The sequence below is a fragment of the Clytia hemisphaerica genome, unplaced genomic scaffold, assembly GCF_902728285.1.
Source record: "Clytia hemisphaerica strain Z4C2 unplaced genomic scaffold, Clytia hemisphaerica genome assembly, whole genome shotgun sequence".
Lineage (NCBI taxonomy): Eukaryota > Metazoa > Cnidaria > Hydrozoa > Leptothecata > Clytiidae > Clytia > Clytia hemisphaerica.
The window spans coordinates 79,660-103,962 of NW_027103722.1; the positions used below are offsets into that span (position 1 = coordinate 79,660).

Consider the following 24,303-nt stretch of genomic DNA (forward strand, 5'->3'; position numbering starts at 1 on the left):
GATAAGTTTATAAGTTGTGACTGACGGTATAATAATTATAATTACTGTATACTTTTTGCTTTCCCTTTGTGTCCTTGGGTTAGATACCCGGGTTTCTTTTTAACCGTATAGCGGTATTATCATAGTTCCGTAGTTTTGATCATTAAATCAACTAAAACCATTGATTGAACGATTAAAACGAAAAACATGATAATCATTGATTTAACGTTCGCTACTATGTTGTTAAGTCAGGTTTTGACCTCATCAACAATATTTTTAGCTTTTCCTCCTCCACAACAGGAAATTAAATTCACTTTGACGAGATTCTAGGCGATTTCCGAATTTTCCTAGACTCGAAGTCAATATCAAGTTTTTTATGTAGATAGCACTTACTAGGTCATTATTTCTTTTATATATTTTCTAAAACTTCTATTAAGACCTCAAAATTTCTTATTTAATCACTTTCCGGTTAGGCTCTTCCTTATGACTTATTTAATTCTCAATTTAGGTTCTAACCTCATTAACACACCTATTTTTGTTATGTAACTAACTCATTTATCTTTATTTTTAGGAATTAGCCTCCGTCTCGGAAGAGGACTGGGCCCGAATTTGCGGACGTTTTCACAGTTTCACTTTCGTTTTCGGCTCTACGACAGCGTTTTCAAGCAGAAAGCAGAGGAAATCTGTGAAATTATGGCAGGGAATGCTAACCTATTTTTGTAAAAATATGTTCAATCGGGCCAGAAACTTAATGATAAAAATTAACAGAAGCATTTTTTATTTTTGTTAAAAATTTTTCCAGTGTTTCTCAAGATTGGAGCAAGATTATTGTTCTAGAAAGTTCATAAAGGCCTAATAGTTTCAGATTAGTATGATTTCATCAGAAAAAACATTTACACCAAAGCTCCTTATTGATATGTGAAGGCTACCAAAAATAGCAATGTCCATCAGAACAACTTTAACATAAGGGACAAGGACAGTCAAGAAGTCTACTTTGTTGAAAATTTGCACAAAATACTTAGAGAAAATGGTACTATGGAAGCCCATTCTATACTCCTAAATGATAGTTGAAAGATCAGCAGTTGAGAGGGTTGATTAAAATAGAACTCAAAGCACACAATAAAGTATACATATATATTTGTCCAGAAAGAACTGGCATGTTGTTTGCTTTGTTTTGGTGTTTAAAAATATGTAGGTACTTATCAGTCCTAAAAAAATACAAATTCGAATATAATGAGGGCAATGAGTCTGGTTAAATGTTACTATATTTACAAGAAAGGATTACTGAAAAAATACTACTGTATGTATACTGATGAACTAAACTCAAAAACTAAAACTTTACCATAAATTTACATTACGACAATTTAAAAATCTATCTTTAATAGCAACAGAGAAAAAAACATGGCTCAAAGTTTTAAAAACAGAGCTAGTCAGAGCTTCAATTCAGTAGGTATAGAGCTTTCAAAATTTGAAAACAGACACTGCATTGGTTACTACAAGACATACTATCCACACGGTTTTTTCGATTCATGAAAAAAATAAAGTATTTATCAAAAAAAGGTTCTCTTTTTTTTTGGTAATCAATTCCAACAAACAACAATCAATATAACAGTTTTTTGAAAACCATCCCACAGTGTAAACATTATCAACCAACTAAACCCACACCGCCAAAATTGTAAAAATAAGTCAATATAATTTCTATCAACAATTTCTCGTAAAATGTTTTTTTCCAACATTCTGATACCAATCATAGCTGGAGGTATCATGTGTAGAGTGACTGTGTGGCAGGGAGGTCGTCAGTAGTCCGACACTTTCTAGTCCGACAGTAAAAATGCCCGACGTTGGATTTGACGAACGCGTCAGTATTCCGACAACAATTTTGTCCGACAACGAGTCAAAAAACATATAAAACGAAATATGAATCGCCGAAGAGGAGGCACATCTTTTATAAGCAACCACGTACATATAAAAATCTAAAGTTCCGACTTTGAGGTTGGACCCCCAAACCCGACTTTTCTTAAATTTTGTGAAGCTTATTAGGATTAGGCTTTCAAGAGTCAAGAAATTGGATTTTAGAATTAGCTGTTTTTACGACCCTTCTTTGGGCGGGGGGGGGGGCTGGAGTTAAAGTTTGTGATTTACAACCCTTATAGCATAATTCTGAACATGTAAAAAAGGGACCTTTAAAGGCGGTGCATTCTTTTTGCTATAAATTATCGTTAAAACCCTTATTCAACATACGCAAATCTCAGTGAAAACCCCTTATTCAACATTCGACACTCTAAAATCTTTCGTTTTCGGACAAAAGTGACGTCGGAAAAAAAGACTTCTAAATTATAAATTTATTTTATAGATTCGGACTATTTTACTGTCGGACTAGAAAGTGTCGGACTAGTGACATGCACCCGTGTGGCATTTCATTGCTTTTTATGATCAGGATACCAAACATCAACCAAACAAAACTGACGCCAAGCCAAATCTGTCGATTAAAAATTTCCATGAAAATTATAACTGAAACTTATCTCGTAAAGTGCTTTTTTCAACATTCTGGAGGTGTTCAAAGTTAGAGGTATTATATGTAGAGCCAAGCAATACATGAACAGTCATTTGCTATCCCATTTGCCTGTTTGCCTTTGCGTCCGCCATATTGAATTGTATGCAAAAATTATGGTTGCCGAATTGCCGTGGTGAAATTCCCTTAGAAAGTATGCAAAACATATGCAAAAAGAAAGTACTAAATAAAAACTTACATGCATAATTGGCATTATATTAAAGTGTAATCTTGTAGAAGAAAGATTAAATTTGCTTCTCTTGAAAACTAAAAACAATTATATTCACTCATCTCTTAGAACAAGCACTTCAAAAGACCATAACATTAGACAGAATCTCAAACTGAAAAATCACCCGCGAAGGTAAAAAACAATCCTTATTCGGCTGACGGCAAATTATTCTCCTGGGAATAGAGCCGCCAAATGATCAAATCAAAACATTGATAAAGTGTGACGTCATAATTACTGCTTTCAGTTTGCGTGTTTTAAAGTTTGATGTGTGTACTCCGTCTTCGTGGAATTTCTTAATGGCATGAAAACAGAATATGCAATGTCTTTAAGAACAAATTCCTAAAAGGCTTTTGTTGTTCTGTAACTATTTCCTTTTGGATTAAGAAATTCCATCTTTTATTGTTCTAATGATTATAATATTTATTTATAAGATGCTTTGTTGTCTTTTTAATCTTTGTGTAAACTTGCATATGTTTTGCATACATTCCAACTAAATCCAACCACGGCATTTTCGTTCCTGTATTTTTGCATACAATTCAATATGGCGGACGCAAAGGCGAAAAGGTCTATTTACCATGAGATATATGAGTCAACAAATCAAACAAAAACCAACAAATCATGTCTCTTCACTTTCATGTCACATCGTGTTTATATGGGGTATCAGAAAGCCAATCCACAAGAAGAGCCATCTTCCTTTATTATGGAGTGTTCCAAAACTATTGGTAGGTTGTTTGGAAGTAAAGATACCCACACAGTTTGCTTTATTTTGAAGATTTAACTTGAAAACAAACTGCATCTTTCCAGCAGAAACTCATGTTTCAACCTGCTACATAACATTGGTCAGTCGGGTCTGCTACTAACATGTAATAGTTTTATTATAGCCGAGCTTGAGAATCCGTAGGCAGAACTTGTAACATGTATTATGTGTATAATTATGTCAGTCGACTTGATTCATGATACATTACTTACATCTCACTGGATGCATTTTCGCTGTGAAATTATCCGCAAAATTTTCTGACCGCGTTCTGAGACGGAGGCTAATAGGGTTTTGTATAAATAGGGATTATTTTGTTGATATTTTTAGTTAGGTTTTCGCTTGCGAATTACAAGCAAGCATTGCAAAAATGTAAGTTTTTACTTTTATTCTAGTATGGTGATTGTAAGAGAAAACTTATCTCAGGGAATTTCATTCGTGTTAATTCACTTGTATACACTCTGCACTCTGATCCGGATGACTCTTTCTGTTCTGAAACTCAAGTAAGTTCAGATAGAGGCTCGGACTCCCTTACACCTTTTGTTTAAATATAGAATTAGATTTTTCAGTCATGACTACGTATAAAACTTTTCAGTGTTTTCAGAGATATTTCGAACCATTATTCAAAAACAGTTTTATGAACTTTGAAAATAGCTTTAATCACTAAGGACAGGTACGGCCTCGACAGTACGTACGTGAGATACATACATATACCGTCATTCTTCTAATTTAATCCGTCCTCTAATTAGTACGAATTAATTATTTTGGCAAAATGAAATAATTTATCTAACTCTAATTATTAGTACGAGTCCATGATCACAAATTTCTGATTTTCCTCTAATTTAGTACGATAAAGGTCAAATTTTCCTCTAATTATAGTACGAATAGTAAAAATAAACGAATTTTTTTTGTTTCAAAGACACTTCAAAGACAAGGAGGTATGGAGATACCAGCTGATTTCATTTTCAAAACGGTCAATGCAAAACTTTACAGTCAAATGAGAGAGAAAGTTCTCAAGGAACTGGAAACTTTTGAAGAAAAGAGAAAAGTTGGTCAAAATAAGAGTTTGAAAAAGAAAGAAACAAGACGACTCAGAAGTCGAAAATTTCGCATAATATTCGAAATGAGAGAAATTGACCATAAAATAACGAGGTCAAGCAGGGGGGGGGGGGTATCTGCTGTACAACGACAGACAATCATCTGTACAATCATCACGTGTTAAACGTGATGCATGAAGAATATTGTACACGAGGTTGTAGATACCATTTTACTTTTTCATAGAGAACCTAAATGGGGGGGTTTGTAGCATTGAGTTTAAAGCCCGAAACCTTTCTCAGGCAAGAAAAAGTGCATTTTTGACGACAGATTGAATGTAGCAATTCCTTTGTTTACGATTGATATTTTTTTCTTCGGGCTTATACTTCATTGGTTTGTAGGGGTTCGAAATACCGTTTTCCCGTCAAAATTTTGGCTTAATCCCGTAATCCTGAAAATTGAAAAAAAATGATAACACTGTCACACCAGTTTGTAGAGGTTAAAATACCGGCAGATTGGCAAAAATATAGACTAAATACCGTCACCGTCTGATTTTAAAATACCGTTTTCCCGTCTTTTTTTCGTCAAATCCCGTAATACCGTACTTAAAACCCGGGGGGGGTCTTAGGCAAATGGAGGGTACAGTATGTGCCGCCCTTAAGGGTACCTTTTTTGGACTTCCAAAGTCCCGCTAAGGGTCGCAAAATCAGAAAATCAAATTTCAGTCCCAGTGAGGGTCGGAAAAATAGGAAAATTTCAACTTTTTACTCCTGAAAGATCGAAATTCAGTCAAAATTGGTCAAATTAATCCCGCTAAGGGTCGTAAAATTCCCAAAATTTTCCTTTGTTTTCTCCTTTTTAGTCCCGGTAAGGTCCAAAGTTCGAAAGTCGGGCGGCACCCCCCTGTCAGCTCGCAACCCTAGTACCCCCCCCCCCGGGACTTAAAAAGGGCCAATCCCGTCACACTGTAAAAGTACAAACCCCCCTAAAACCTTTCCATATTTTAGGAAATTTTGCCCTAGCGTGCACGCTCGCGCGATCGATGGAAACAGGCCTTAAATCATCATCAAGATTCTTTTTTATAAGCGTAGAAAAGGCTTTCTATAGATGTCAATTTCACAATTGACTTCATACAGAAGAATAGTATAAATTATCCTAGGCTACAGTAGTCTAACACTTTATACTTCTTAGGAATATACTTCTTACAAAGTATACAGAATAAGTGTAACTTGCACTCAAAAAAAATAAATATACCTAAAGGCTCAATCTGAGTTAGGTTTTTCCAAACTGAAAAATGAGAGTATCAATTAATAAACTAACTAAAATATGGCTGTTTTAAGCCCAAATTTTCCAACCGAATGAAAATATGTTAAAAAAGCTCAACCAAGGCTTGTGGCCAAGACAGAATAACGGGCTTATTTAGCACTGTCACTCAATTTTTTTCCCACCTGCTGTACCCCTATTTCAGGTTCGAATTTTATTAAACAATAAGAGCCATTGTTTGGATATCAAAATGCATGCTTATAGAAAGGCAATGTTATGCTTATGGAAAAAGGAATATTATTGACCTTTACAAATCTTCTTAGCAGCATGGGGTCAACCTTCCTCTACCCGTTAACAGTCGAATGCCATTAAAAATTGAAAATGATTTGTTGATGGCCCCTTCAGGAGTGCAATGTCAAGTTGAATACAATTAAAAATTCTCCAGCATCAATATCAAAACAACAATAAGAATTAATAAACTCATTTATAAATTATTCTTTTGTGTTTTGTTGTTGTGATGTTGGAGCTTCATCTACCCTGCCGATGCACCAGACTGTTTCTCATCTTCTGTTGGATGCTGAAAAGTATTATTAGATTACACCGCTCAAAACTGTCTGGTGTTTGTCTAGTGTTAAGTTGCACAAATTCTTGAGGCTGGACAAGCACCAGACTTTTTCCTTCTACTGAGCAACAGAGACCTTTTTTCAAAGAGGACGTCCTGTTGAATAATTATCGAGTCCAGCCATAAAAACAATGATAGAGCCATGCATAATTACTGTATCATGTATATTGTAATAATTATGCATGGTTTTATTATTGTTTTTCTGCTGGACTACATAATTATTCAAAAGGGTGGCCTCTTTGAAAAAAGGTCTATTCAAATCTGGTCCCTTGTCCAGTGAAACAAAGTTTTCTCGGTTGACACTAGCCATTTTGTGTCCGGTGCTTCAGCAAGGCTGCTGTGCTGGCAGGGTCGTAGCCTTAATTAACCTGGACATAGTGTCCTATGAAAACAAAGGTCTATTCAAGATAGACCTTTTGCAAGTCAGGATGTTGAATAATTTAAAAAGACCAGCCTCAAAACAATGATTACTGTAAGAAAAATAAATGCATAATCAGAATAATTATGTGCTATATGTGGTCATTGTTTTAGTGCTAGAGTTTTTAATTATTCAACAGGACATCCGGACTAGCAATAGATCTATTTAACATTCTCCCACTCGTTACAATCAAAAACTTTTTCCAGCAATGACCAATGGTGGATAAGATATACTGTAGATTGAATTCCACCTTCACATGTTATGGCCAGACGGTGTCGATCGAATGAATCAAACGCCGAATCAATAGACCTTTTTTCAAAGAGGCCACCCTGTTGAATAATTGTGTAGTCCAGCAGAAAAACAATGATAAAACCATGCATAATTATTACAATATGCATGATACAGTAATTATGCATGGCTCTATCATTGTTTTTATGGCTGGACTACATAATTATTCAACAGGACGTCCTCTTTGAAAAAAGGTCTATTGAATGCAATAGAATAATAATCGCAATCGAATATCACCAAGGATTTGCCGTTCGATTACACTCGATTGATTTAATTGTATTCGATTTTATTCACTATCGTACCGTATATACTTACGCGCTTGGCCGTCCACGCTAAAAAAGCTCTAAAGAAGTGATCCAATCTAATTTAATCCCAATCAAACTTATAGAACATAATCGTAATCAAACATAATCGAAGGTAATTTACAATCAATCAAACCAATCAAACGTTTTACTCAAACAACGCAATGCAATCGAACACACGATCGAATATTACCAAAAATCAAAAAGTTTGTGGTCTATATAACCACAGAAAGCCCTATTTCCACGAAACAGCGCTTGAGGTACAGGTAGGGGTGAATCATAAATTGAAAAAAGATAAATCATTTTGAAAATGACGTCATTTTCCCCAATTTATATATGCAAAACCATGCAAATCTATTTCGGCAATCTATGATTTGTATAAAAAATGGCTGCTTCCATATGAATGTGATCAACGACGAAAAGCTCTATTCATCTCACTATCAACACCTATGACTAATTGTTAAAAAATATTATACCTGTGTTTTTGTATTGAAGGGTTCTGTTGTCTCAGTTGTTGTGGGGATGTGGTAAAAAAATAGCCAAAAAACTCTACTGAGCACTGTAAAAGCTTATTGGTGCATTCAATAACTACACAAATATAAAATACTAAGTAGTAAACGAATGACAAACCTCTTTAAATACTCTACAAGTTACCAGAAAACATACTAAAAATATATACACAGCAGGAGAAAAGTGTACAAAAAGTGTTGACTTAAACAGTCAGGAACTATTGCAAATTAGGCTATGATGGCCAAACTAGGATGTTCGCCTAATTAGGCTAGAATTTATATCCTAGTTAGGATATTAATGGCCTAATTTGGATATATGAAATATTCAAACCTAAATATCTTGAGAACAAGTAAAATCCGCGTCAATCTTACTACATGAACTTGTTGCTTGTACTAAGAAGAGTATTTAAAGCGAAAAACTTTTCTCTTTTTAGAGCGGAGTGAAAAGATGTGATTATCTTATTAAAATTATAGCTTAATTTGGCCATGATAGCCAAATTAAGCCGATTTAAGTTCTACATGCAGCGCGCCATTTTTTGTCTGAAAAACGAAAAAAAAATGGTTTCATAATATATTGTTGTTGTCGTGGGCTTTGAAAGTATAGTTTTTTGGTTTTGCTGATCTTAAAGATATGTTATTAAGATATGTTATGATATGTTATTATTTCATTTACACTTGATAGATTATTGATTAAATATTTAAAATGAGGAAGGTCTATTTTACGTTTTTTACATATTATAGCTGACAAGGTTGTTTATAAAATCTAAAAGTGTACAAAACAAGTTTATTATGAAGATAAAAAATAGATAGATAAAACATGTTTCAAAAGTAAAGTTTGGATTACGTTTGTTTACATTAATCTTGAAATAATTTCGACTGTACTGCTGTATATATATAAACATAATTTTGCTGAAACAGCATAATATTTAAAAACTGAATATTTTCTCAGTCCGCTCAAATTTTACCCAAAAAACATTCGGAACTTATTCAAATAAATAAGAATTTGACATTTTAAGCTTAATATTGACGCGGATTTTAAAATCCAAGTCAAAAATTTGAATTTTGTTCCTTCCAGCCTAATTAGGCTACGATTTCTGGCTTAATTAAGCCATCGTATCCAAGTTAGGCCAGAATCGGCGAACATAGCCTAATTTGCAATAGTTCCTGACTGTTAAAGCAGCCATTAAAAAGCTTTCACAAGGAATGTTTACACACCCTTGGTTACATTCACCTTGTAGAACTATTAAAGAAACGCTGTTATTCATCTTTGTGCGTGAGTCCATCTTTAGAATATTCTAGAATGTTCTAGAAGAACATGTGGAGCACTATGAACACGAAGAACGAGTGCTGAGTGTTGATTTTTAGCACTACGACCGCAGAAAACCGATTGTAATACTTTCGCTACGCGAAATTAAAAATAAACAAGACGACTTGAAGTCGAAAATTTCGCCTAGAATTTGAACTACATGGGAAAACAAGAAGTAGATGAAGCTAATCTGAAATCTACTTTACATCGAGCCTTGATGAAACAATTTTACAACAAGAACAACGAGGCTTAAAATCGCTAAAAAAAATAAGACCAATTTAAGAACAATTGTCGTTTAATTTTTAAAAACTCTCATAAAGTATATGCTTATAAAAAATAGATATGCTCTTATTACACGCCATCTCTTGTTTACTTTGTAAGAACTAATTACCGAAAGGTTTATCACCATCTATCAAGAGTTATTGATTTGATTCTTATAAAGTAAATGCTTATAAGAAAAATAAAAATGCTCATATTGTACATCAACCCTTGTTTACTTTGTAAGAACTAATTACCGGAAGGTATATCACCGTCTATCAAGAGTTTTCTTATAAAGTATATGCTTATAAGAAAAATAAATATGCTCTTATTTTGTGTCATCCCTTGTTTACTTTGTAAGAACTAATTACCGAAAGGTATATTACCGTCTATTAAGAGTTATTGATTTGATTCTTATAAAGTAAATGCTTATAAGAAAAATAAATATGCTCATTTTGTGCCCCATCCCTTGTTTACTTTGTAAGAACTAATTACCGAAAGGTTTGTCACCGTATATCAAGAGTTATTGATTTGATTCTTATAAAGTATATGCTTATAAGAAAAATAAATATGCTCATATTGTACACCAACCCTTTTTTACTTTGTAAGAACTAATTACCGGAAGGTATATCAGCGTCTATCAAGAGTTATTGATTTGATTCTTATAAAGTAAATGCTTATAAGAAAAATAAATATGCTCATATTGTGCCCCATCTCCTGTTTACTTTGTAAGAGCTAATTACCGAAAGGTATATCACCGTCTATCAAGAGTTATTGATTTGATTCTTATAAAGTATATGCTTATAAGAAAAATAAATATGCTCTTATTTTGTGTCATCCCTTGTTTACTTTGTAAGAACTAATTACCGAAAGGTATGTCACCGTCTATCAAGAGTTATTGATTTGATTCTTATAAAGTATATGCTTATAAGAAAATAAATATGCTCATATTGTGCCCCATCCCTTGTTTACTTTCTAAGAACTAATTACCGAAAGGTATATCACCGTCTATCAAGAGTTATTGATTTGATTCTTATAAAGTATATGCTTATAAGAAAAATAAATATGCTCATATTGTGCCCCATCCCTTGTTTACTTTCTAAGAACTAATTACCGAAAGGTATATCACCGTCTATCAAGAGTTATTGATTTGATTCTTATAAAGTATATGCTTATAAGAAAATAAAGAAAAATCAAAACTGTGAAGCTAAAGAGACGCAAAGATATAATGACGTAATCCAAAGAAAACCTGCGAAGATCTTCCGTGGTTATACGAGCGTGTAATTTGTAAATTGATTTTAGTGAGTTTGTCCACCGTATCAAGTACTTTCGTTTTCTAAATTTTCGTCCGATATCACACCATGCCTATCGTAATACTTTCGCTAAGGCGAAATTAATAAAAAGTACCAAAAAGTGTGTTTTTAATTTTTCAACCCCTAATTTAATACGATTTGATATCTCTTTTACTCTAATTATTACACGCTTTTTTTTATAAGAATGGTGTTTTTTCATTTCATCATGGATATTCTTAACTTTTTGGCGAAAATCATCCAAAAATATTCTTACAGTATTCTTAGTTTAAGATCGAAATTGGCAATCTACAGGTTAAAATGCATTAAAAATGGCATTCTTAAGTTCAGTTGTTAAATTCCATGATGGTGATATTCTTAGCATATTCTTAATTTTTTGGCCATTTTCATCATGGACATTCTTATAAAGTGTATTCTTATAAAAAAAAAAGCGTGTAGTACGACAATCAACGTCAATTTCCAAGGTATTTTATTTCCTCTTATTATTAGTACGACCCCTTCAAAATAATTATTTTTTCCGGAGGATTAAATTAGAAGAATGACGGTAGTACGCAAAGGACAATTAAAAGCAGACAAGGAGGACAGACGAGGACATGGAAAAGGATGGGGAGATAGAATGAAGCAGCCGCCGCCCGGCGGCGGAGAGATTTTTTAGAAATATGGATGTGTTCTTATCTTCTAGGAGACCAAATTCAATTTTTTTATACAAATGATGTGTTCTGATTTCTAGGAAACCTTTATCATATCGTACTATTTGCCTCCCTAAACTTATCACTACTTTATGGTTTGATGTGTTCTAAAATCTAGGAAAAACATTTTGCCAAGATAAACTTACTCACTTGTATGTTGTAAGATATTTGTTTTTCTCCACGAAAAATGTGTTCTGAAAATTTCTAGGGTCACTAGGCAACAAGATTACATGAATTTTCTCTTGATTAGACCCCTGTTTCCTTAAAAGATGTGTTTTGGAGCTTTCTAGGGTTACCTAGACAACAAGAACACGTTAGAATTAGATGACCTTGATTATACCCCTGTCTCGCCAGAACACATCATTCTTTTTCTAGGCTAGTTAATTTTCGAAGATCTGATTAGAGCAGATCAAAATTTCTAGCTGAAATACGCTCTCAGAACATACACCGGCTGCTTTCGGGAGAACGCAAGTACAACAAAGGCATAATACATACATACAGATAAAGATAGTACGCAAAGGACAATAAGGACAGACAAGGACACACAGGAAAAGGAAAAGACGGAAAGGTCGCGAGTACATAGAACATAGTAAGTACATACAGACAGAATGCACCGTACAGAATATACACCTAAATTTTTTTAGGGGTTTCCTCTAAGGGACCATGATACATCATCATTTTAGCCTCAGAACTTGTGCCGCTTTCGCCGTTTCAAGATATTAGCCCAGTGATTGTTCGATTGTTCGATGTGTTCTAAGAGTATGTCTCAGCAGCTAGAAATCTTGATGAGCTTCTTACATACATTAATCAGCTAGAAATAATGATGTGTTCTGACAGGGCATACCGTAAGTATCACAGCACGAATAAATAAATTAATAAATTAATATTTTCTCTTTGAAAACTTGGTCTCTGATACTCAGGGTAGACGTGGCAGGGGTATAATATCAAGGTTATCTTATGTGTTCTTGTCGTCTACAACGCGAAAACATCAAATTCCCACCTTTGAGCTGTCAAAACTCTGAGTAAACTCCAATTAGCCTTTTTCTCTTCTCCTCGTGCCCGACGGCAAATCACTTAATTTGGTGTAACCACTGGGTAGTCCCGCTCCATCATCTTATTTCGCCCATTTTGAGGCCTGAGCAACTTTTCAAAAAATTTCCAACAATTCTAAAATGGATAAGGGGTATCCAAAGCAATACATAGTCGCAGTTTTGTTTCCCAGCCTACCGTGAAAAGCACAGGTCAAAATCATATATTGACGCTGTGCCGACGAATCGAGATTCTATTCATCGCGCAATCAACGAAGACAAAAGTAACCATGACGACCATCCAAGATCTTGGATGAAGCTCAAAGTTGATATTTTTATTCCCGTCGTTGAAAACACAACTAAAAAATATCATCAATGCTCTTTAAAAAGAGTCAGTGATAGAGAAACATAAAGTCTGTCTTTTATTTCGATTCAATTAAAAATGACATTTACATAATTAATAGTTTAGTAATTACGGTTATACATTTGGGATCATGTTAAAGATTTTTTTTATTTAAAATTGTTCCACTCACTAATATCTTTCCAACAATACCAAATTTATAAAGATTGAGGAATTCCTTCAAAAGTTATACGTAAATGAAAAAAGAGTGCACACTTATCGTGAATAGACTTTACAATATTTGATAGCCCAGTTCAATTGAATTTGGTTAAAAAATTCGCGAATATTAGCTAATAAATATGCTATTGAAAAAGGAGCAAAGAAGGTTGGCAAACTTTCAAAGTAAACCAATAATCAATTGATTAAAATGGTTTTAAAATTACCCGATTAAAAGCATAGAGACAATACAGTAGTAGATAAATTATACAAGAAAAATTATTTCATGATGTCCTTTAAATTATTTCATTTAAAGAAGACCTTCCCCGTTTACATCTCATCATACTGATGACCTAACTTTTTCTCTGTTCAGTTTTTCTGGCAATTTTGTAGCAAAATGATTATGAAAAGAATTCCATCATTCCTGTCCCATCACACCTGTTACGGAGAAAATTACCCGGGGGTACTGTTTCCGAGATGACGGGTATGTACCGCCCGACTTTTGGCGGTGGGGCCCTTGCAGGAACTACAATTGACCCTTGGAGCGACTGAAATAAAGGAAAAAACTGAATTTTTCATGAATTATGACCCTTATTGGGAGTATTTTGCTTAAAATTTAGGCTTTTGAGTTTCAAGAAATGGGTCTTTAGCTGATTTTTCAACCTACCAATAGTGGGATTTTGGAGATCGAAAAAAGGAGCCCAAAAGGGCGGTACATACCCGTACCCTTCTTTTGCCTAAGTGCTCCCCCACCTTGAAAATTATAATTAATGGCATGACGGTCTCATGTTCGACTTTCACGATCCTGTTGTTGTATTGGCGTTTCTTTTCGCGTCCTTTTTTCGTATTTTTTTTTGTGTGTTTTGGCGATGGTGTTACTCACACGGGCGAGCTTCAAAATAAGTAATTTGGGCTGGCCTCCAGACTCCTCTAGATTACATCAGGTTTAACATTACCTCCGGACTTTATTCTGATTTGAGAATTCAAATCGCTTTAGTTAGGGAGAGCAGGTGGTACATAAGAAACATGAAATAAATAAAAAATTCATGTGGAGAAGTGCATTGCGAGTGTAGCAGTACTTAAAACAGTTAAAAAATTAAAATATTTAATGGGGAAAATTGCGTTGCGAACGTAACAGTACTACTTAGAGCAATAAAAAAATATTCCATATGGAATAGTGCGTTGCGAGCGTTGCGAACGTTGCAGTACTTAGAACAGTTAAAAATTAAAATATTTAATGGGGAAAATTGCGTTGCAAACGTTGCAGTACTACTTAGAGCAATAAAAAAATATTCCATATGGAATAGTGCGTTGCGAGCGTTGCGAACGTAGCAGTACTTAGAACAGTTAAAAATTAAAATATTTAATGGGGAAAAGTGCGTTGCAAACGTAGCAGTACTACTTAGAGCAATAAAAAAATATTCCATATGGAATAGTGCGTTGCAAGCGTTGCGAACGTTGCAGTACTTAGAACAGTTAAAAATTAAAATATTTAATGTGGAAAAGAGCGCTGCGAACGTAGCAGTACGTTGCAGTACTACTTAGAGCAATTAAAAAAATATTTCATGTTAAAAAGTGCGTTAAGAAATAAACCATGCTATTTCCATTGCATTTCTTAATCGATTCTGTCCTAGATGTAGGGTGGTTTCACACTGTTGCTTGAAACTTTTGGTAACAAAGGAGTGCACGATCCTATCTTTTGTTTTCTATTATATAAAATTGGCATGATCGCTTGAAAGTTTCAAGCAAACTTCAATCAAAAAGGATTAAGCTAAAGAGTAGTGCTGTAGGAAGCATTTTCATATGGGGGGGGCTGAAGTTTAGTGACACCGTGAGGGCCAACCATGGTTTGCCCAAGGGGGGGGGATTTTGAAAATTTGAGCTCTAGATTGCTTAAAAATGCACTCAAAACAAAATGCATTCGAGTAAAAACAACAAAAAACTTTGCATTTTACAAAATAACCATTTTTGAAAAAAATATTGGCCCCCTTGCCCCCAGTTGCTACGGCACGGATGAGTAATTTATTTCACTTCGCTTTGTAAACTCAAGTTTATTTGCGAAAACCAACATTTATAAAGATAACTTTTGTTTCTTATGTGTGATTTAATAAAAAAACTGTCAATTTGATTTGATAAGATATTCATATTAACACAAAGTTTACTGTGATTAATATTCCAGTTTTGCAAAAATATTTTATTCTTTTCAACTCATCTCACGTTTTGTTGATGAAATCTGAACAGTCATTTAATTGCTCTCGTGCTTTTCAACATTTGAAGTAGACGATGTTATCGTCCGTTACAATGATAGTAAATAAAGGCGGGAAAATATGGCGGTATGGCGTTATGGCGGTATACGGAAAAAATCGGCGGGAGAGTTTCGAAGAAACTGGCAACTTTACCGACTGTAAACTCTTTTCGGTAAAAAAATCTGTTTGCGAGTTTTCCGCTATTGGCTGCGTTTAGACCAGCTTGGCATTTGTAATTGCTTGCAGTATTCTTTTGAATTCTATTGTTCCGCGCAATTGTTCGGTTTGTCAAATGCCTAATGATGCCAGCGTGTTGGCATTTCGTTGGCATTCAGTATCAGAATTGCAAGTATTTTTTTACGGAATTTCGGAAATTTTGGTAAAATTATTCGGTAACTCAGAAATCGCAAACCCCGTACGCCCCCCACTTATCCAACTGTGATGGTCAAGATTCAACAGTTTTAAGGGTTCTGACCATATTGAATTTTTCATAATTGTCGTGTTTAAAATGTGTTTTCTGAGTGATGTTACCAACAAAACTATGACATGTTATACATTTTCTGTTAGACAAACTATTCTTGAATCTGAAAATTCAAAAATTGCATTGAAAAAGTTTGATGAAGAAGATTATGTAACTTATGTAATTTATGCAACGATTTTGAATTATGCAATCTTTGGCGTTCGAAAAGCAGGCAACGCAATGCCAGGGTATTATCTAGCGCTACCAGAAAGCACAAAAAAGATGATAGTACGCATCAGGGGACTAAGTTGTCATCTGTTTACAATTTATGTAACTTAATATAATATTGTAACTTAATAGTATATGATGTTATCGGATTAGGGATGTAAAAAGCAAGTGATCAATTTCATGATAACAACCACACCCAATGGTTGAAATGAATTTACCACAATTTTATCACATTCTTACTCAGTGAAAATAATAAGACATTTTGAAATGTGGTTAGCTTTCCTCGATAAAGAGCAAACCCAACGCAGATCCCTTTTTGTCGTACATTAAATTAAAAAGAGTTTTGGTTATGATAATAATGATAAGAGTTTCGAAAGCTTCTCCCTAGGGAACAAACACAGGCGCTATGGCACCGGGGGGTCAGTCGGGCCTTGGCCAGAATAAATTTAGTAATCAAGCCAAATTTTGTTTAATCACGTTAAAACAAGGCGTACTTGAAGCGCTAAAGTTCAAAAATGTTCGCCCGTCGTCAGTATATCATGACCCTATCACTTTCAAAGTGGCGATACATTTTGGCGGCCCCTGAAACATAAATTCTAGACAGTTGTCTTTTCTAAATTTCTAATTAACTTCTTGTCCGATATTCAGGAAATCTCGCGCCGATTTCGAAAATTCTAACAAATTGTTATCCGTTTTCTTGTCTAAAACAGCCTGACTTTCAACCAAAATCGAACTATAAATTCCTTAGCCTGCACACGAAAAGTGATTGTATCGCGTCCATCAGTTAAATCCATAAATGGTGCAAGTGGTGGAGGAGCGGAATCGGCCCTTTTTTTTCAAACGGGTGGCGGGATTCGACGACAATTTGGACGGAATTTCGGAAATTTGGTCCGCTGTCGGAGACGAAAATTGGACAATTTAACTGTGAAAAAAGGAATATCGCAAAAAGTTGTAACCGACTCGAAGCTTTAAGAGAATTTAATAAAAATAAACTAATAAAAAATTTAATCAACGTTTGAGAAAGAATTCAAAAAGATCTTAGGCAAAATAATTATTTTCACCCTATGCAGCCCTATGGTAAACTATTTTTATTTATCTTTTGGAGTGAAAATTTCAACATATTATACCCCCTTTACCAGTGGTTTTTAAGGTTCCCCACCAAAAACGCTAAAAGGCTCATTATTGGTTTAATTAACTTAATTTTTGGTCAAATAAGAGCTCTCGTAGTAAAAGTAAAAGTTAAAATTTCAATTTCTCAAATTTTGCTCATTTTGAGCATGATTTATAAGCCATTTAGAGGGTTCCACTCTGCAGTATATAGAGGCCGCAATTTTTATTTGATCAACTTTCAAATGTATTGTAGACTAAATTTTAGAGATCCCCTATAAATTTCTTAGACATTGAATCATTTTTCGCTGAGCTATGCTATTTTAAGTGCGCAATAACAGATTCGTCAAAATTAAGAAACAAATCAAGTGTTCACAGTGATGTCATTTCTTTGTCAATTTGATTAAAAATTATAGGGGATCTCCGCGTTTTATAGATATAAAAAATTCCTCAAACTCAAAAGAGTTTCTAAGAAAATTTGGAGGAAATTTTTTATTTGCATTTTGGCTGACAAAAGGACATTGATATGCTGTTCCTGAACATGGTCGTGTTCAGACCTGAAAGTTTAAGTTTAAGGTTTAAGTAGTACCTTGTTGATATGGGAATTCAATTATAATCACTTTTCTTTTGTCATCATCGATTGGTGATCTCGAGGAATCTCTTTTCCTAACTTGAAATCATGTCATCTTCTCTCTTGAGATACTTTGAAACAAAAAAGATTTCAGGGAATCCCTCTGCAAAACACTAATTCGTGTTCGTTGAAGCCATTACTGCTAGAGATGCTCCGAGCGTCTCTAAGTCATAAATTTCACGTTCTTTTTTCTTCATTTACAAAAGGAGGATGCTTTTCACTTGCGAATTCTGATTTCGTCTATTCAGAAAACTGTAACGAAATCGTAAAAACGTTTTTTTAAACCAGAGGGTGATTCCTTTTTAAACTTCGGTTTAACTAATGAGGAGCGTGCCGTTAAATACAAAAGGAATATAAAAGAAACATGTAAACCTAATTGATTTAAACCTTGGTCTGAACACGACCCATATCAACAGTCATTAAAAGTCATTAAATGTCATTTAAAGTTTCCTCTTAGTTCACTCCGACATAAAACCTTTCCCAGCTGACACACAACGTTGTTTTAACGTCCATCTAATGTTATATGGACGTTGTGAACGTTAGATAAACGTTGAAACAACGTCGTGTGCCAGTTGTGTTGAAGGTGAGTGGAGAAATTCCCTAATGACCAAAATAATTTCCCAAAGGTAAAAATTTACCTTCAAGGTCAACTTTGAAATGAGCATTTTTGAAAAGAAATTATCAAATTTGACCAGAGGAATGTAAAGAGATGGAAAAATAGCTTTTCTGATTACTCAAAGTTGAACGATCACTTCTATTGAAAATTCTATTGTAAAAACGTTGATTAGGTCATTAAATGAAAGTCCAGAAAAGACGGCTCGCCATACAAATCGGACGGTTTCTATATGATTTGACGATAAAAATGAAAATTATTTTTTCCTTTTTTGCCGATTACTAGTTCAATTTTTAAGAATAAGGAGCAATATTTTTACCAATGTATAGCAAAAAAAATTCTTAACGCAATGATATTAAATTGGTTCTTGTAAAACTGTCAGAAGTCGAGTAAAATCAAGATGAAGTTATAATTTTCTCGAGCTCTAGCTTTCATTATGGTGCGGTCATGATGCGGTTATATCAGTAGAATCGCTAGGAAATTCTGAGCAAGAAGATATAGATACCTTTTCGTATAGGAGAGGTGTACCCAAAATATAAGCCCTAAAAGTTTGCGCATAATCAGGCTTGAAACAAAAGAATTTTGTCACAACACGCTAATTATGCAGATTTTTTATAGCGACAACAAAAAAGAAACCTATTTACTCGACATAAACTCCCTCTTAAGGGCAAGCAAGAGCCGTTTTTCCATTGTTTTCAAGAAGCTGTTTTTCCATCTCTTTACATTCCTCTGATTTGATAAATGCAAAATTTTTGAATCTGATTAATTCAGTTACAGATCGCCGTAAAAAGTGGAAATTTTTGATAGCCAATAATTTTGCATATATACCCATAAGCCCCAGATACATTGTAAACAATAGAGAATATTTCCCTGTTCACAGCAATTACCATCGTTTTGTATAAGTTTCACATTCCTGCACTAAGATTCATTTGTCACTTTTCTACCGGAAAAGAACTCGAACTCTGGGTAGTTAAAAAATAAGCTTCAGAAAGTAAGGCTGATTCGTAATTAAAGACAAGTTTTTTCGTACCTTTAGACAAAAAACTCTTTCCATCAATCTCTTTATTATATCTCCCCAGCTGGCACACAACGTTGTTTCAACGTCTATCTAACGTTCACTGCGTCCATATAGCGTTATATTAACGTTTAAACAAAGTTATGTGCCAGCTGGGTCGGGTGAAAAAAAATAGCAGAAAAATCCCGGAAAAAGCAGGAGAATCTTAGTGCAGGCAGAGCAGTGGGATGGAATAGAAAATCAGCTTCTCTGATTACCCAATGTGTTCTGATCGTTTCCTGGGGGGGGGGTACTTTGGCAAAAATAGGTGCTGGATATGTGCGGACGGTAAGGGTCGGGTTTTTCACCTTTCAAAGTCTCTCTAAGGGTTACAAATTATCATTAAAATGATAATGAATTGCTTCGATAATATTTGGTCGAACTTCGGGAAAAGCAGATTAATTTTTTTACTTTTTTGCATTCAGGCGTTTTATGTAACGATGCGGTCGTGATGTGGTTATATCATTGATTTGCTAGGATATTCTGAGCAAGAAAATATAGGTATCTTTTGGTCTGACTGAGGTGTTCCCTAGACTCGAGTTTATGAAACTATAATATAAACATGAGAATACCACCAAAAGTTGAAACAAATTTGTCCACTGATAATGGTTTTCTGTTTGTTTTACCCCATAAAGGGACTGGATCTAGTGGCATGGATTTGCTATCACCTCAAGCAAAGTTAAAAAATGGAGCCTGCCAAATAACGCGGGGCCACTTTACCAGCGCCATCCAGTCTATTAAGAAGCTATAAGTGGTTCCTTGGCTAGGTGTTCCCAAACAGTAGCATAGACAGGGGTGAAGGAACATTTGCTTAAACGAGCAGATTTAAACGACACAGTTATGTTTTTATACCACGAATAGGTAAAGTGTTTTGTCGTAAAAATCTGCCCTCCTACGCAGAACGTTCTTCACCCCTGTCTACGCTACTGCAAAATGATAAGCCCCTATAGAATTCCGTCACATCGCTCTAATTGTGTATTTTTTTTCTAACAACAACAAAACGAGCAACAAAAGAAATCCATTTACCGAAACAAACTCACTTAAAATGACGGTAGAAATGAGAAAAAGCTACTTATCAAGGAATTATTTTCAGTAATTAGGACATATAAGTTTTACCACAATGAGTACCGCAGTGGACGTCTAAATTACTGTTTGTCTGAGTTATAATTCCATCATCCTTAGCAATAATTGTTTTTGCAAGTCAATTATATTTATTGACAATACAAAAGTAATAACTTGCATGCATATTACGAATCAAGATGAAAAGAATTGTGGGATTGAATTTCGGTCAAATGTTGGTGACGTTTGCATAGCGGTGTGCTATTTACGTAACATATTATAAAAAAATTATTTTCAGAATTAGGACATCGAAGTTTTACCACAATGCAATTGTAAAAAGAGCAGACCCTCATAAGAGACAAGGGCGGGTAAGATCAAAATTTCGTATGGAGAGTACACACACAATCCAAAATATATTCTAAAGATTACATGCTCACAAATTTAGGCCGATCCAAATTAAAAAAAATCATTGTCAAGGTACAGTAACTCTAGGCTGCTCGCATCCACTAACGTAGAGGTCTGCGATTCAGACTACAGTAACTCGTGATTACTTTTTTGGCAACCGACGAAGATGTGCCACTGAAGTTTGAAAAATTGACCTTTACCACCACCAATAATAGTTAGCAGTTGTGACCTCTTCAAATATTTTTAGAACTTTTAAAAAATAGATTTTAACGAGGGAGTGGTACATTCTTGTACCTTATCGGGGAAAACTTCGTCGGGGAAAAGTGACGAAATTCTGGTCAAGTGACGAAATTTTGGTCAAGTGACGAATATATTTTTTCCCGATGTAAATTTTCCCCGACGAAAATTTCCCCCGACGAAGTTTTCCCCGATAAAGTATTGTAAACCATTTTGCCTGAGCGTCGCCCGCGGATTTGTTCCCGGTGCGAAAGAACAGATAGATAGAGTTGATATTTTACGTGGATATTTTACGTGGATAGCCCAGTAATCTAATCATGTGATTATAACAAAAGACAATTGAACAAAAAGCTAAAACAATACATTGCCAGACCGGGGTTTTTTATAATGACTATGATATTAACAAAGGAAAAAGATAAAAAAAAAGTTAAAACCATAATAATATCTTTAAAACAATAAGCTTCCATACCAGGGCATTTTATACGGACAAATATAAATATCAGTACTCATCTTTCTACATTATTTTAAACAAATACTTAAACGTATTTGCAACGAAGAAAATTCCTCTTGTGGGATGATTGCAGTGTCTTGGATTTTTTTTCTTATTGGGTAGATGGGTGGTACAAAATTCCAAAACGATTCCAAAGATGGAATTTAAAGTTCCGGGAAAAACGTGTAGCAGACCAGAAATTTACAGACAAAAATTTCAAACTGTTATAATTTGGTTTTGGTTGGTCTAAATGACTTGAAATTTGGCACAGACATACATATTCATGATCTGTTTCTGTCTATGTAGAAAAACTTTTGTTCTGAAATTGAAATGGCAGATATTGACAGGGGAAGTTTATCAGAGTGTCAAAATACCAGTGAAATCTCTCGTGAAATCTGGTCCTCAATTTCTTAGAGACATCAATTTCAAAATCTTAAAGAGCAACCTTTAGGCTATCAAATATCAAAATCCGTCGGGGTGGCAATTGAGTTTAAGTCTCAGAAATCCACTTTAAAGATAACATACTTTTCTGTTAAATTGTCCCTATCAACGCGCTAGCAACCAGAGTTTAGAAGCTGACTGTAAGCTAATTGAGGCCTTTAATGATATTCTGAAGGATGGTAATCTACCTTTAGGTTACATAGATTTAGAATTGTCTTTGTCCGAAATATTCTAGTATTGGTGTATTATGGCCTTGCCTCTGTGCATTTTATTTCTTGTATATTTCCCCTAGCAACGTCATAACAACAGCATCACAAAAGAAAATGATGCAACATAAAATTATTGGGTATTGGCCCTGCAGGAGCGCAGCGACGAGGAGGCACTCATAGTTTCACGCATAGATATTGGACTGGAATCTCGAAATTTTGTTGTTTTTTTTGTGTTTTGTCGCGCAAGCATCCCCGTAGTTAGTCTCCTCCGTATAAATGCTCGTTTTTTCTCCGTCTCTTCATTGTCTGCGCTGCAATCATCTTAATGGCTTCGATCCTTTCAGCTTGGAGAAAAGATTGCATCGTGAAAAATCTGTCTGGTCTGGATAGATCACAATGGCATTCCTTTATTTTTCTTTTGACCAACAACATAGAAGATTTTGCTTGAGAAGTGCAATCACAGCGTACACAAGAGGAGGCCGGGCCTTAACTAGGATTGGTTTCTATTTCACCCAGTTTAAGATGGCGCAGAACTTTTTGATAAATTTTATACGTAGTATTTTCTTGACTATTGTTTATTAGGCAAAGTAGCAATAGAGAATTGTTGAAATATATCAGCCAATGAAAAAAGCAAGCTATTTCTGATTGGTTGCCTTGTTGATTTATTCACCGCTATATATTTTGCAAATTAACTAAGATGTCCACACGGCATTATCAGAAAAGGTCTATTGTGAATAATAATCATGACATATATTGTTGTAAGAAAGAAACTGGGAGAAAAAAAACAAACAGGAGATGTGAATACCAGTAACCTAATGCACCATAATTTTTGAAATATATTTTTGAGAAGCTTTTCCTTAAATTTTATCAAATTATCAAGCTGTATGAATTCTTCAAGTATTGTGTATAGGGAATATAATTTTTTTTCAAGCATATGCCTCAATCAATTATCAATCATTCAATAATGAAATCAATCAATTATGATTATTTTTAATGCTTTAATCTTTAAAGCATTAAAAGCTTTATAAGTGCATGACATGATCTTCTGCGTGGGCATTTAGTGAAAGCTATTTAGAATATTTTTGTTTGCTTTTTTGATTTATTAAAATTTATTTGTTCCATTTCCACCACATCAAATATTTCTCCAACAATGGAAATTAATGTCATATTTGACAATTCAGTGGCATTGGTGAAGGAAAAAAGTTTGATGTGGGAGGATGACTCTGTGTCTTTAAGTGCGTTTTTTAATCCTTTTTTTTTGTAGAACACCCCCTTCTCACAGCCCCGGTGGGATATTTTCAGGCATTTGGGATAAAAATAACGGACTGAAACTCAATGAAAATTGATATTTCTATATTTCTTATGGCTGGGGATTTCAGTTCTTTTGTTTTCAAAGTCAGAAAATTCAGTGAACATGCTAAGTTTCAGGCTATAATTTTTTGGGTGCTGGCAGGCATTATGGATAGAAAGACCCATGTCAAATTTCAAGCTCATACCTTTCCTGGTTAGCTCACAAGTCGGCTATTACAAGAATACTAACCTACTCAAATATAAAAAAATCTGTTACTTGTATATCCAGTGTAATAAATTCTTGATATAGCTTAATATATATACCGTGAAAAGCACAGGTCGAAATCATATATCGACGCTGTGCCGACCAATCCAGATTCTATTCAGCGCGCAATCAACGCAGAGAAAGTTGATATTTTTATTCCCGTCGTTGAAAACACAACTCAAAAATGTCATCAATGCTTTTTAAAAAGAGTCAGTGATAGATAATCATAACATAAAGTCTGTCTATTATTTGCGCTCGTCGGCTACTTCTATATCCCTGTCTCGTCAGAACACATCATTATTTCTAGCCGATTGATTTACGAAGATCCTATCAGAACAGATCAAAATTTCTAGCTGAAACATATTCTCAGAACACATCGGAAATGGTCGCCGTCTACATGGATTTATAAAGCCCGATGAAGGGCTAGATGTCAAGCTTTTGCTGAAAAGTGTGCCGTGGTTAGGTAGGAAA

General features: G+C 34.6%; 1 protein-coding gene across 1 annotated transcript in view; it reads left to right on the forward strand.

Moving 5' to 3' along the window:
• The first annotated feature begins 3,864 nt into the window (after positions 1-3,864).
• LOC136804618 (FAD-dependent oxidoreductase domain-containing protein 2-like) overlaps positions 3,865-24,303 on the forward strand; it is a 44,813-nt gene continuing 24,374 nt past the window's right edge. Inside the window, exon 1 of the mRNA XM_067061222.1 lies at positions 3,865-3,885. The gene's annotated coding sequence lies outside the window, so the exon portion shown is untranslated. The remainder of the gene's footprint in view (positions 3,886-24,303) is intronic.